Here is a 13,031-nt window from a genome sequence, read left to right as displayed (position 1 = left end):
GCCACCGCGGTTTCTTGCAGGGGGAAAACCGCCGGTTTGCCGGTCAGCAGCATGGTGGTCAGCAGCTGCAGGCCCCACCAATTCACGTAATGTTACTGTTCACGCTGGGATGCTGTACAGATCCAACTCGCTTTGTTGTTGTTCATCGTGCTAGTTACAGATCATAATTCGATTCTACACAGCGACGATTCATATGGTACTCGCTACTGTTCGTACGAATTTACAACTGTTCATGCGATTAAGATCTATTTTGACGCAAGTAAACAGCAGCAACGAGTATACGTACTAAGTAGATCGTACTTTTCATCCTTGCGAATGATTCATGCCGCGTAGGGCATATAGGCTAGGCCAAAGACCTGCCCGCTTGACGACGATGTCGATGCAATGCAGATCGGTCGTAGGCAGATTCGTTCCGCTAGCTTGATCTCCGGCAGAGCTTCGTGCTGATAACGTGTTGAGAAACCATTGCTAGCGGGTGTAGTCCAGCAATCCCTCAAGAGAACAATTGCAAAAGAAGAAACAAGCGTAGGGAAAAAGCTGTCTATTCTTTATTCATCTGTTTTCTGTGTATTACAATGAGGGGTCTTCCCCCGTATATAAAGAACCAAAAACTCCTAAGAGTTGGACTCCAATTCTACTAGGATTTGAGACGGACCCACTTCAATACGTAACCTGCTAGGTTTCCTATCAGTTCCCACCTCCGCACCGTTTGGATCCCTCGCTCCGTCTCTCCTCTCTCATCTCTTTCGATTCTGGCCTCAGGCTTGCATCTCACCATTTCCCCCGAGGCGGCCTCGCAAGCAATGTTGCCGCGTAAAAGTTCCTGCAGGCGATAGATCGATGGGCTCGTCTTACGCGCAGTTCTGCCCGATCGCTTCAGCCGTTTGACGCCGATCGACGGACGGCCGGGGGAAGGGACGAAGGACTATGAAGGACAGCGCAAGGGTGGTGCTGCTGCTGCTGGTGTCCGGCGGCGGCCGCGTCCACAAGACCCAGACGTTGGCGCACTATGTTGGTACGTACGTACGCACATCTCCGACCCCCCACCGTTTCCCGGCTGCTATTTTTCTCCGAGTTAATGCTTCTTACATTGTCAACCTCAACCAACGGTGTTTTGCATTTTCGATCTTGTGGAAAAGATTTCATGGCATGCATACGAATTAGGATATGATGCAAGGAATTTTGTTGGAATCAGCTAAGCTCTCTGCTCCATCTCTCTCACTCACGTTTCTGTCTGACCGAAATCCGGCAAGATGATGAACAGTGAACTGAAAGTTCCAAAAACTGAAGAAGTTCAGAGTTCAGAGACTATTTATGCTGCCGGACGATGGCTCGGCTGTTTTGTGCTGCCGAACTGCTTGCAGCGTTTCTGAGCTTATCGTCTATCTATTTGCAAAACAAAGAGATCTTGCAGAGCATCAATCGGCATGATGTTCGTGCCATCCCACGAACGCCAGATCGGAGCCGCACCTGACGCGCATGACCAGCACTACCCCGGCCAATGCTCAACAGCCTAACTGACAACCGAAACTTCTGACTGAAGTATACTCCTAAATGACTAGCTAACCAACTAAGCTAACCGACGCATGACAGTAACTAACATAACAATTATTGCAAGCCTTTTTCTTTAATTTTCTTTAATATTCTGAATGTTAATAGTCGAGTATGTCTGTTACCATGGATGCGGCTGGTGTCATTTTAACTGATCGGGAATTTTCCTCTTCGTTGCGTACAATTATCTGAAGAAGAACGAGGGCTATGAACAGAATTTACTCGCCTTCTTCCATAACAAGAACCCGGACGCCTTGCTCGTGAAGCTGATCGAGGAGCTAGATAAATGCATTCTTGGCTACTTCTCCTTCCACTGGAAATGTGCAACCCACGTGATCACGCAGGTATCAATCGACCGGAATTGCAAGAATAAAACTGTGCACTGGAGAATCGAGCACGTTCTGCTTTGTGATCACTGAGTTGTTCATGTATACCATGTATGCTAATGTTCGGTTCGCTTGCCTAGGTTCTAACATCAGAGCAGCCTAGAAGAAAACTCAGAAGAATGGTGATGGAGGCCACTAGGTAACAACCGTTGACTGATTCGACAAAAAAATGTGCACGGACATATTACTAGCATAATTTTGTTTTTTCTGTTTTTCAAGAACATGAAAAGGTATTAATTTGTGCGTTTTTATATCAAGGAGTATAATTCTACTCGAGGAATAAATATTGTTAACTGTTCTTCATTGGATTACAGGAAAATGAGGTTTGAGAGGGTGGCAAGAGAGCTGAAGGTGACCAGGCTCTTCTCCACGCTGATGGAGGAGCTGAAATGCCATCGGGATAATTAAGCTGCTACGACAACCGGCCGGGTACGGACGTGATGGTCCCGGCGGCGCACAGCGACCGCAGCCTGGTCCTGCTCCTGACGGGAGGCGGCATGGGCGCCGGCAAGAGCACCGTGCTCAAACAGGTCATGAAGGAGTAAGTCGTTCGTTCCAATCGAACCACTCACCAAAATCCGGTGCAGCCACGGGAACATGAGTAGCATTACCTGACCACGGCGCGCGTGCAGGGTGTTCTGGACTGGCGCGGCGGCGAACACCGTGGTCGTGGAGGCCGACGCGTTCAAGTAGTCGGACGTCTTCTACCAAGCCATCAGATCGCGATGCCACCGCAACGGCATGCTGCTGACTGCCGAGCTGGTACGTCGTCGGAGCTGCTCGATCTCTTGTTGCAATAATGCTCGCGCCATAGACAGACATGTGTCACTGATCCAGAGCAACGTACGGCACACGCATATTGCATCCAGGCGCATCAATCGTCGACGGACGCGGCGGCGTCGCTGCTGGTGACGGCACTGAACGAGGGGCGGGACGTGATCGTGGACGGCACAATGTCGCCGCCGACGGGACGATCGAGCAGTACTGGGAGCCCGCCGAGGAGGATGGCACCGGCGGCGAGCAGAAGGGAGGACCCAGGGCGAGGAAGCCGTACCGCATCGAGCTCGTCGGCATCATCTGCGACGCCTACCTCGCCGTCGTCAGAGGCATCAGGTAACTAAGCACGCACGATTCTTTGACGCGAGTTCAACGCGGTGCAACTGCACGCAGCCATGCGTTTGACACCAGTTAAAGGAGCGCGAGCGGCTGCGTGGCAGACGAGCGATCATATCCGGGAGAGCCGTGCGAGTGAACTCGCAGCTCAAGTCGTACATACTTTCATAATACATGCATAACTAATAAATTTAGCTATAGAGTATGTCTCACATAATAAAATATTTCCTTTTTTTTAATAAGATGTTTTATTCTTTGTCTCAAAATGTGGCATGAGTATTAATGTCATAATTTCGATGAACTCATAAATATTTGATTTTAAAGTGAAGTCAATAGAGTTAATAATTTACTTAGTATTTTCCAAATAATTCATAAGAGTATAACGTAGAGAAACACAAGAAAATTACTTCTCATAATAAGGACATAAATTACATTATTAGGATGGAGAGTGAAAACACAATTTAGGACTGATAGAAACCTTCTAACAGCTTCAACATTAACCTCACATCCATTATTTAAGACTTTACTTTAAAACTTTGATGATCTTGACATAATGTTAGCAGCATAAATGTAGTTCTTATTTTAGTATCTCACTAACTTTCTTTTATGGATGCACATATTTTCACTTCTCATTCTGCGTTGTTGATCATCGTAGAAAAAAATGACGTAACAAAGTGAATCAGAAAGGCTCCAATAATTTTTTATGTCATGCCTCATTAACCCTTGAGCACTCTTATGATCAGTGTATTAGCAAGAATCCTATTTTTTTAGAGCTTCATAATGTTTTTCCATTATTGTCAGATAAACGTAATTTAACAGGAGGATTGCTCCCCTAGATCCTAAATTTTATGATCATAAGGGGTATTTGCTTAAATTGCTCCAACTAGTCATTAGAATATTGAATTGAATTCTTATCGATGTCTAGATAGATGCTTCTCTAAAATGAGACTGACATTAGTATTATATTTGTGTACGTAATCAACATACATAACCTCAAAGATGATCATATACTAACAATAATAAGTTACCTCATTTCTTTATTATGGTACTAGAAACAACCGAAGAACTTATAGCTAAATTAATAATAGAGACATCACTGATCATTACTTTATAAAAAATTGTGATTACTTATATGTTATGAAATTAACCATACACTTGTCAAGTTAATAACATAATAATGATAAAACTTAACAATTCCAATTCGTTTCACCGTTGGGCAGAAACTAAGAAGAACTTAACATGAGGAAAGAATCATCAGTCCAACCTTGCATCACCTTTTAGCAGAAAATGAAGAATAATTGGTCACAACATTGGTCAGTATGTCACCATAAGCCATAAAATATAATTCTTAAATCAATATGAAATCTCTAACCAAAATTTCTCGTTGGTTTCATTTTGACCAGAAAAACTATAGGAATGACACATGATTAGAATCAACGTTGGTCGAAATGTAATCATGTGCCACAACATAATCCCCAAATATCATCAAATATCTAATTAAGATTTCTCGTTGGTTCCATCTTAATCAGAAAAAAAACTTAATCATTACATAGTCATGATCACATAAATGCTTAAGATAAGATGATTCAATAACTTAATTAATTTAAGAATTAATTAAATGATACATGATCATAATGATGTTGATCAATATATAGCCATGAGCCATAAAATTAAGCATAATCACATTGTCTCAAAGTAAAATATATTAATTAGAGGCATCCTTAATCATACGATCAAAATTAACATGCATTAATCATTACTTAATTGCGGAAGAGTAAGCATTAAACAATATCATAATTAACGAGCAGTAAATAAATGCTAAATTGAAAACAAGGGAAAAACTTAAGCTCATAATTTAGGGCAAAATTAAAGCATAAGAAATACGAGACAACATAAACACATGCGAGATCAATTAAATAATTTAGGAAAAAACATAACTCTTGATTAGTTGACTCAATCTCAGATTATTCCCAGAATGCACTTAAATATTTTTTGGAGCCCACCTGAGAAATATCCAAAAGTTTAGCCTAAATCTTATGCCTAAAAATAGATCTATTAATTATGCATGGCCTAGGGACATAAATATTTCATTAGTGGACAATAAAATTCTAATAATTCATGATTATAAATGACTTTGGTCATAATACAACCATGGATTGTCAAAATAATTACCCTAATGCTCAAAAACTAGTTTAGGTCCCAAATCAAAATTTCATATTGGTTCCATTTTGAATTGAGATAAACTTAATCATAAGAGCCACAAATATCACTTAAAGTCAACCAATATTAACTAAATCTGTGCTTTTCCTAGTTATCATAAAACAATTGCAATATTTTAGGCAATTAAACATTAATTTTGGGCAACAAAACTTATTTGAACGTGCTTGAAATAGCATTAACAAAGCAAAATGCACTGAAAAAACATTAAAGCTATAGCTTCAATATCCCAAAACATAATATTCTTACAAGCATTAATCAAGGGTACATAAGTCAAAATATTATTGTTGGGCAATATACCCTTAAGGTAAATGCACTGAACTAAAACGTAACACTTATCATTGCAGCCCATAATACATGTTCAGGGCCCAAAAATTGTGTAATGTGCAGCTGAACATTTATGTCATGACCAAAGAACTACGTAGCCGACCCGTCTAACACGCTGAGGTGGCCCATTAGCACTCAGCCTTGACCCATTAGGAGCCATAACCCATAAACAAATTCGCAGACACTCGGAGCCGTCGGATTCGATCCGACGATTAGCTTCTCCAGACCGAACAAAACCCACCCTCAACTAGTTGCTAACCTAACTTTAATCCCATTTCACCCCCTTCCCTCCCCGCCTGTGTTCTTCACATGCGGAGGGACCCTAACACTTATCTTGGTTCAGACAGAAATCACATGTGTTAAAATGCAGGCACGTTCAGACAAAAATTACATTTATCTTGGTTCAGATAGAATTCAAATTGTTTGGAAATAATTTTAGAAATTAATCATGTTTGAATTTGTTTGAATTCAAATTAAATTAAAAAGAGCATATCACATTAAATGATAAAAATGCATATAAATGAAGCATTGCAAAGGAACTTACTTTTCACCAAGTAACCTATGGTTGAAAATAAGTTTAGAAATTATTAGTCACATGAGAGGAATATTAGTGAATTTTTCTAAATTTTTGGAAATTTTTTTGAGGCTTTAAATTTACTAGAAGTTCTAAAAGTAGTCATCTTTGAAATTTTTTTATTTTGAAACCTACATAGGGTATTGTCGGAGGATGAACTCCTGTCGCAGGGATCCCGAGAGACCCCTTTTTAAAGATTCGGCCGGGGGGATGATCCTGAACGAGTTTGTCGGGGAAATAAATGGGAACGGAAATAAATGCAGTTGCTGGTGGTGGGAGATGATCGACCTAGTGCAAGAAAGATGGGTGCACCGAGGTTTAGACAGGTTCGGGCCGCACGGGGGCGTAACACCCTACTCCTGTGTGAGTGTTATATCTCTTCTTGAAGCGAATTCTTCAAGGATGTATCTGACTACAGGGGTGAGCTGCCTACAGAGAGCTTGAGGCTCTTGTGTTCTAGCTTGGCTTGAGCTTGTTTGTGATGTTCTTCGCCTTTTGATCTGGGCTTCGGGTGCTTCCTGAGGGTTGTCGGGGCTTTCTTGTCTTGTTCACCTTGTTTTCCCGTCTGTCTTCAGAGAGCTTCCGGATTGTCTATCGAGAGCTTCGGGGTCTGTCTTTATGTGTTCTCCATCCTTTCCTTTTATAGGCGCACCGACCTCGACTTATCCAGAATGGGAAAGAGGGGGCGCGAATGACAAGGCGCCACAGAGAAAGGCGTCATCATTCCGTTTTGGCGAAGTGACAGGGGCGGTGGAAAAATGCGGCGTGCATCCGACCACCCGCCACTGTGGATGTCCTCCGGCGCCATTAAGAGGGCCCACCAGGCAGCCACAGAGGTGCCCGGTGCGCCCACCCTGTCTTGCTCTTCTGCCGGGGCAGGGTGGCAGGCGGAGCGCTTCATTTTTGGCAACGTTATCCCGAGGCACCCGGGTGAAACGGGACGGGACCCGTGCATTTAATGGACCCACGCCTCCCTGCCAGAGCATGGCAGGGTCTGACACTAGGGCGTGGGCAGCTGAGAATGTCAGGATGTCAGGATGTCAGGCCGCGCGTGCCTATTAAATGCGGCATTGGGCCTTTGACTGGCTGACACCCCGACGATGGGACCCTTCGGGTCGTCGGACGATCTTGCGCGAACCTTCGGGGAACCGAGTCCTCGAGGGCTGCCACGTGCAGCCCCGAGCACTCTCTCCCAAGCACTTCGGTGAGACCTTCGGGGAACCGAGTCCTCGGGGGCTGCCACGTGCAGCCCCGAGCACTCTCTCCCGAGCACTTCTTCGGGGGATTACAGTACTTGGGGGTAGGCGAGGACCCTTTCGAGTACTTTCTTCCCGGTACTTGGACTCTGCGGGTCATCGGGGAACTGGGGTGCTCGGGAACCAGAGGCGGCGGCCCCGAGCACCTTCTCCCGGGACTTAGCTTCTTCTTATCTTGTAGGGTGGACCTCGCGGGATGGTGACGCGTGGCGGATGGCCGGCCCGGTCTTGGGACTCAGGGACCCCTGGTTCTTGATACACCGACAGTAGCCCCCGGGCCCATTGGTAGGCGACGGGACGGAGACGGCGGATGGGCCCTTCGTCGCGGCCGAGGCCGAGGCTGGTGCAGACGCCATGTGGCAGGCTTTCGAGAGGTGGTCTTTACGGACCCAGACCTCAAGTACGCCCTAACAGGAAAATGAATGGACGCGTGTCCACACAACTTCCGAAGGGTATGATGACCGTACGGACGTCACGCGCGGTCGCCGTGCGGATCGAGGAAAATACGCCTGGCAGCCGTTGACATTGCGCGATCGGCGGGAGATTCGCCTGGCGGTTGCGCCGATCGAGGCGACACTTCACCGAGCGAACCGTTTGGGCGGCAGTTTTTGAACTTTCGAGATATAAAAGGGGGATAGGATCGGTCCGTCCACCTCTTTACGCTTTCTTGCTCTTGCGCTCTTGCCTTCTTTGTGCTCCGAAGCCTTTAGAAAATTCTCAGGCGACCGGAGCACTCTTCCCTTTCTCTCTCTTTCCACCGCCAAAACACCTTTTATTCTTGTCGAGATGACGAGGGTTGGAGGAGGACGCCGGGACAAGGCTTCGGACAGCATCTTGCCGGAGTCTCGTCTGAGGAACGAGGAGGCGGCGGACAAGATCAGGAAACTGCTGGTGCCGGAGGGGCAAGCAGGTGCTGTGGTGGTGACGCCGGCGACGAACGTCCCAGGGTGGATCGTCCTCTTCACCTCCTTTGTGGTGGCGGGGTTGGTGCCGCCGTTCTCCACCTTCTTCCTGCGAGTGCTGGAGACGTACGGCATTCAACTGGTGCACCTAAGCCCCAACTCCGTGGTGGTGTTGGCGATCTTCGCGCATCTCTGCGAAATGTTCGTGGGGGTGGCGCCGTTGGCGTCGCTGCTTCGCCATTTCTTCGTCCTTCGGCCGGTGGGGAAGAAGAGGGGGCACTCCACGGTGGACGTCGCGGGGTGCTGCAACCTTCGGCTCCGGGACGGCCTGGGGGATCATTACATTCCCCAGGTGCTGCGCAGCAAGTGGGAGGAGTGGTGACGGGACTGGTTCTTCGTCGACGTCGACCCCCACGAGCGCCTCGAACTGCCAGAGGCGGCAGCGGAACCTCGGCGATCGACGTGGGAGGCGCCGCCGCCAGAAGACGCGAGGCTGAAGCCGGTGTTGGAGCGCATCCTGGAGCTGCGCGAGGCCGGGCTGACCTCCGTCATGGTGGTCGTGGACTTCCTGCGCCGTCGGCTGGCGCCTCTGCGAGAACGGGCCCGGCCGAGCTGGTTCTACACCGGGCCGGAGGACATGACCAGGACCCAGATCGGCGCGAGCTGGGATCTGGGGCTGGCGGAACTGCGGGGGATGACAAGGGTGATCACCGGAACGGAGGACATGTGCCGGGCGGAACTCCCGTGGCCGGAGATAGCACTCTGCGCCAACCCCGACCGGGTGGCCATCATGGCGAGGCTGCCGGAGTTCGACGCCCAGGGGCCCGTGGACCAGCCGAGGAGCCGGAGTCCCGAGGCCTCCGAACTCCCTGGATTGGAGGAGCTGCTCGGCGAGGAGGCGACAATTAGCTCGGCGCAGGCTGGCGACGGGGCCGCCGCATGTAGTAGCCGCCGTGCCAGAGAGGAGGGCGCCTCCGAAATTGCCGTGGAGGTGGCGCCGGGAGACCGGGGAAAGCGTCCCCGGGCCCTGATTCTAGTGCCGGACTCTCCGCCGTCGCCGACGGCAGCGGCGGCATTCCCGGTGCTGGAGCCGCGGCTGGTGCGGATGGAGCCTGCGCCGGCGCCCGAGACCCACGCGGCTGAACCTGAGACCCGCGCAGCGGCACCCGAGGCCCGCGCAGCGGCCCCGCCGAGCCCCCAGTGGAAGAGGCGGCGGGAGGAGTCCGGACCGACGGCGCCAGACCCGGACATCAAGCTCCCAGTGGCCAAGTGGCAGTATCGGTGAGTCTCCTTTCTTGCTTTTTCCTGGGCATTTCTGGCCCGAACTAATCTTTGACATTTTTCATCTGTCTCCCGTAGGCCGGCCGCAAGCGCCACTGCGACGGAGAAGGCGCGGGCGCCAAGGCCAGAGCCGAGCCCGCCGTCTGCGTCGACAGAGGCGGGCACAGGAACGGCGGAGGCGCCAATTGTCGTGGCGGCCACTGAGAGAGAGGCGGAGATGGCGGCCGAGGGGAGGACGGAGCAGCCGTCCGAATCCCTGGTGCCGGAGGAACCTACCCCGGGCGCGGAGAGCCCGGGGCGGATGACGGTGGAGGTGGATGTTTTGCCGGGGCCGGCGGACAAGGCGGCCGATGCGGGAACGCGGCCGCCGTCCGAGTCTTCGGCGCCGGCGGAGCCTACCCCGGGCAGGCAGAGCCCGGGGCGGATGGCGGTGCAGGGCCCTGTAGAAAGCTCGGACCCCCCGGAGGAACTCTGCGGGGAGGCCTGGGCCCCACCGGTGCCCGGCCAGCCCGCCGACCCCTTCCTGGCTGCCATCGAAGGCGTCCAGGTAGCGGTTGGGCGGCTGGGCGCAGCGGTGAATGCCAAGGAGGGGGAGCTCGAGGCCGAGCGCGCCCGCCTGGTATCGGAGAAGGCGCGGCTGGCGGGCGCCCAGGAGGAGGCCCGTGCGGCGGCCGCGCGGGAGCAGAAGCTCCTAGAAGACATCCGCGCGGAAGCCGCGCGGGAACAAGAAATTTTGAAGACCGCGCGGGCAGAAGCCGCGCGGGAACGAGAAGACGCCGCCCGCCTGGCTGAGGCGTCGAAGCAGCAAGCTGCCGAGGCCCTTGCCAGGATGGGGCAGGCGCAGGAGAGGCAGGTGGCAGTCGCAGCTCGGGAGCAGGCGGCGGAGGAGCGGCAAGCTGAGCTGACCCGCCGGGAGGGCGCGGCCGAGAAGACGCGCGCTGACCTCCAGCGCTGGGAAGACGACTTCTGGAAAATCAATTAAGAGATCCGCCGCTGGGAGGAGGACGTCTCCCTTCGGGAGGTGGACAATGAGTTGTCGGTGTCGGATCTCGGTACTCGGGAGGATTCGGTGGCCCAGCAGGAGGATGTGCTGGCCCGGCGGGAGGGTGAGCTGAGTCACCGAGAAGGCGAACTGAGTCGTTGAGAGGGCGAGGCTGCTGCGGCGGCAGCGACCACGGCTACCAGGGCGGAGAAGAATGCGAAGCACGAGGCAGAGCTGACCGCCCGTGAACGCGCCTTATCCGAGATGGTGGCCAAGACGAAACAGGCCGGGGACCAGGGACTTGAGGCGCAGCTGCGGGCCGCCAAGGAGAAGCTCGAGACTGCATGCGAGCGTCTTGAGGCCCTGCCTTGGGCGGTTCAGGAACTTGCCGCCCGGGAGGGACGTGGCTTGGCACATGCAGTGGCCGAGCACGTCCTGGCCTGCTACCGAAGCAGGGACCCGAACTTCCCGCTGGAGCCGGCGCGGGAGGGAGTGGTCGAGGCTGAGGGAGAGGCCGCCCGGGAAGCGGTCCGGAGTACCGCCGCCGTGGTGGCGGCTGGCTTCTGGCGAGAGGTGCCACCGCCGCCAACCCCCGGGGACGACTCAGAGGATTCAGCCGACGCCTCCGCCGCCGACTAGATCTTTTGTAGCTTTTTTCTTTCTTTTGTCGTCTTGATGGATGTAAATATAGGAGTGAACCCTTAGAAAATGCCTTGTGAATATAATGGCAGCTTTTCCTTGGGCTCACAACTCCAATTTCTCTGAGTGTTTGACGTTTCTTCTGATGTTTTGCCTGGAAGTCCCGGGGAGTACTCAGTCGGGCCGTTCCCGACCTTCCCATCCCCGAGAACGAAGTTGTCCCGATCACTATTGCTGGCGTAGTCGGCCCTCGAGCTCTCGCGGGTCCGCATTGTCTAGGTTAAGAAACAAAGACACAGACTTTCTTTCCCGGGAGATAGATCGATCCAGCACGGAACACGCCGTGCCTGGTGAACACTTTTTCACTTCGCGACCACTCAGTTAGTAGACGGGAGACGCGTGCGGGCGAGAATGTGACCAAGAGTCCTCGCGGTCCGGTGGTGCCCGGGCTTAAAACGGGCCGGACCGAGCACTAACAGCCCGCCCCCGAGGCCTGAGCTCCGAACTACTCGAGCAGCTCGAGCGATAGGATTACCCAGGACACCCGAGGACTCGGTAGTGCTCGGGGTCCTTAAAAGCGGACCGAACACCACGACCACCACGAAAGGGCTTCGGTCAGACATTACCGCACGCGCGGTACTCCTTTCTACGAACCGCTCTGTCGTTCTGGGAAAAAAGTAGACACGCGGCAGGGTTTTGCGTGCGAGGAGACCACCTCGCCGAACAGATTAAAGCGCGAGAGCCCCCGAGAATGACTCGGGAACATAAATTTACTGAAAACAGACTTGTATGAATATAACCACTCACCGGACAGCTGTCGGCCTTCTGGCCAACCGATCCAGGAGGGGTGTGCTTCCGAGCTCGGGTGCCCGGGGACTTGGTTCTTCCAACGGAGCGCCCGAGTGCCCAGAGGCATACGAGGCTCCCGGGGTCGGGTGATCTCGACCACCCACGCCTAAGTGGTAGGACCACCCGAGGACCCTTGGGGCCAGCCAGAGACCGGGGCATTGAAGCCCCCGCGGCCGAACTGCTCGTGATTGTCAGCCTGTGACTTAAGAGAGAATATAGAATTTCTTTGTCTGGTGCACTCTGTTAGTGCGGTACTTGCTATAGACTGCTCTCGTTTTCGACCCGAGACCTCTTGAATACCCAAACCGGTGGACAAGAGCGGACAGAGGCATAACCCAGAGGTCCTATGGTCCGGTGGCGCCCGGGTATGACAGACCAGACCGAGTACCGACAACCCGCTCTGGGGGCCTGAGCTCCGGACTACTCGAGCAGCTCGAGCGATGGGATTACCCAGAGCATCCCGAAACTCGGTAGTGCCCGGGAGCCTGCCACGACACCGAACACCACAGCCTACCATGCCGGACGTAAGTCAGCGGTGACTGCTCGCATGCATACCGATTGGGATTCTTTTATCAGCGGGGAAAATGAGAGAGCGAACTTTTTCTCGCACAACCGAGCACCTCACCAGACAGATTAAACATACGGAATCCAGAAAAATATTTCGACATAGCGATTGCTTATTGAAATACTGAATGTGCAATATTTACAAGGTTGGGCGACAGCGACTTACCCAAGGGGCGGAGCCCTCGGACTGCTTGGGCGGGGAGAAGCCCCCGGCCTTGCTGACCTGAGCTGCGAGCATGATCATCTACGGGTAGAAGCGTCGGAGATGCTCGATGTTCCACGGATTCGGGAGTGGCTGTCCTTCCTCCGTCGCCAACCTGAAAGAACCCGCCCGCGGGACCGCGATCACGGTGAAGGGATCTTCCCACACAGGGGACAGCTTATTCATTC

At 52.0% G+C, this 13,031-nt stretch overlaps 1 pseudogene; it reads left to right on the top strand.

Annotated features, from left to right (window-relative positions):
- The first annotated feature begins 927 nt into the window (after positions 1–927).
- On the top strand, positions 928–3,221 carry LOC133885247 (calmodulin calcium-dependent NAD kinase-like; annotated as a pseudogene).
- The last annotated feature ends 9,810 nt before the right edge of the window (positions 3,222–13,031 follow it).

This window comes from Phragmites australis, chromosome 1, assembly GCF_958298935.1.
Source record: "Phragmites australis chromosome 1, lpPhrAust1.1, whole genome shotgun sequence".
Taxonomy (NCBI): Eukaryota; Viridiplantae; Streptophyta; class Magnoliopsida; order Poales; family Poaceae; genus Phragmites; species Phragmites australis.
The sequence above is the reverse complement of the archived record's forward strand: the minus strand, read 5'-3'. Positions and strand labels throughout refer to the sequence as shown.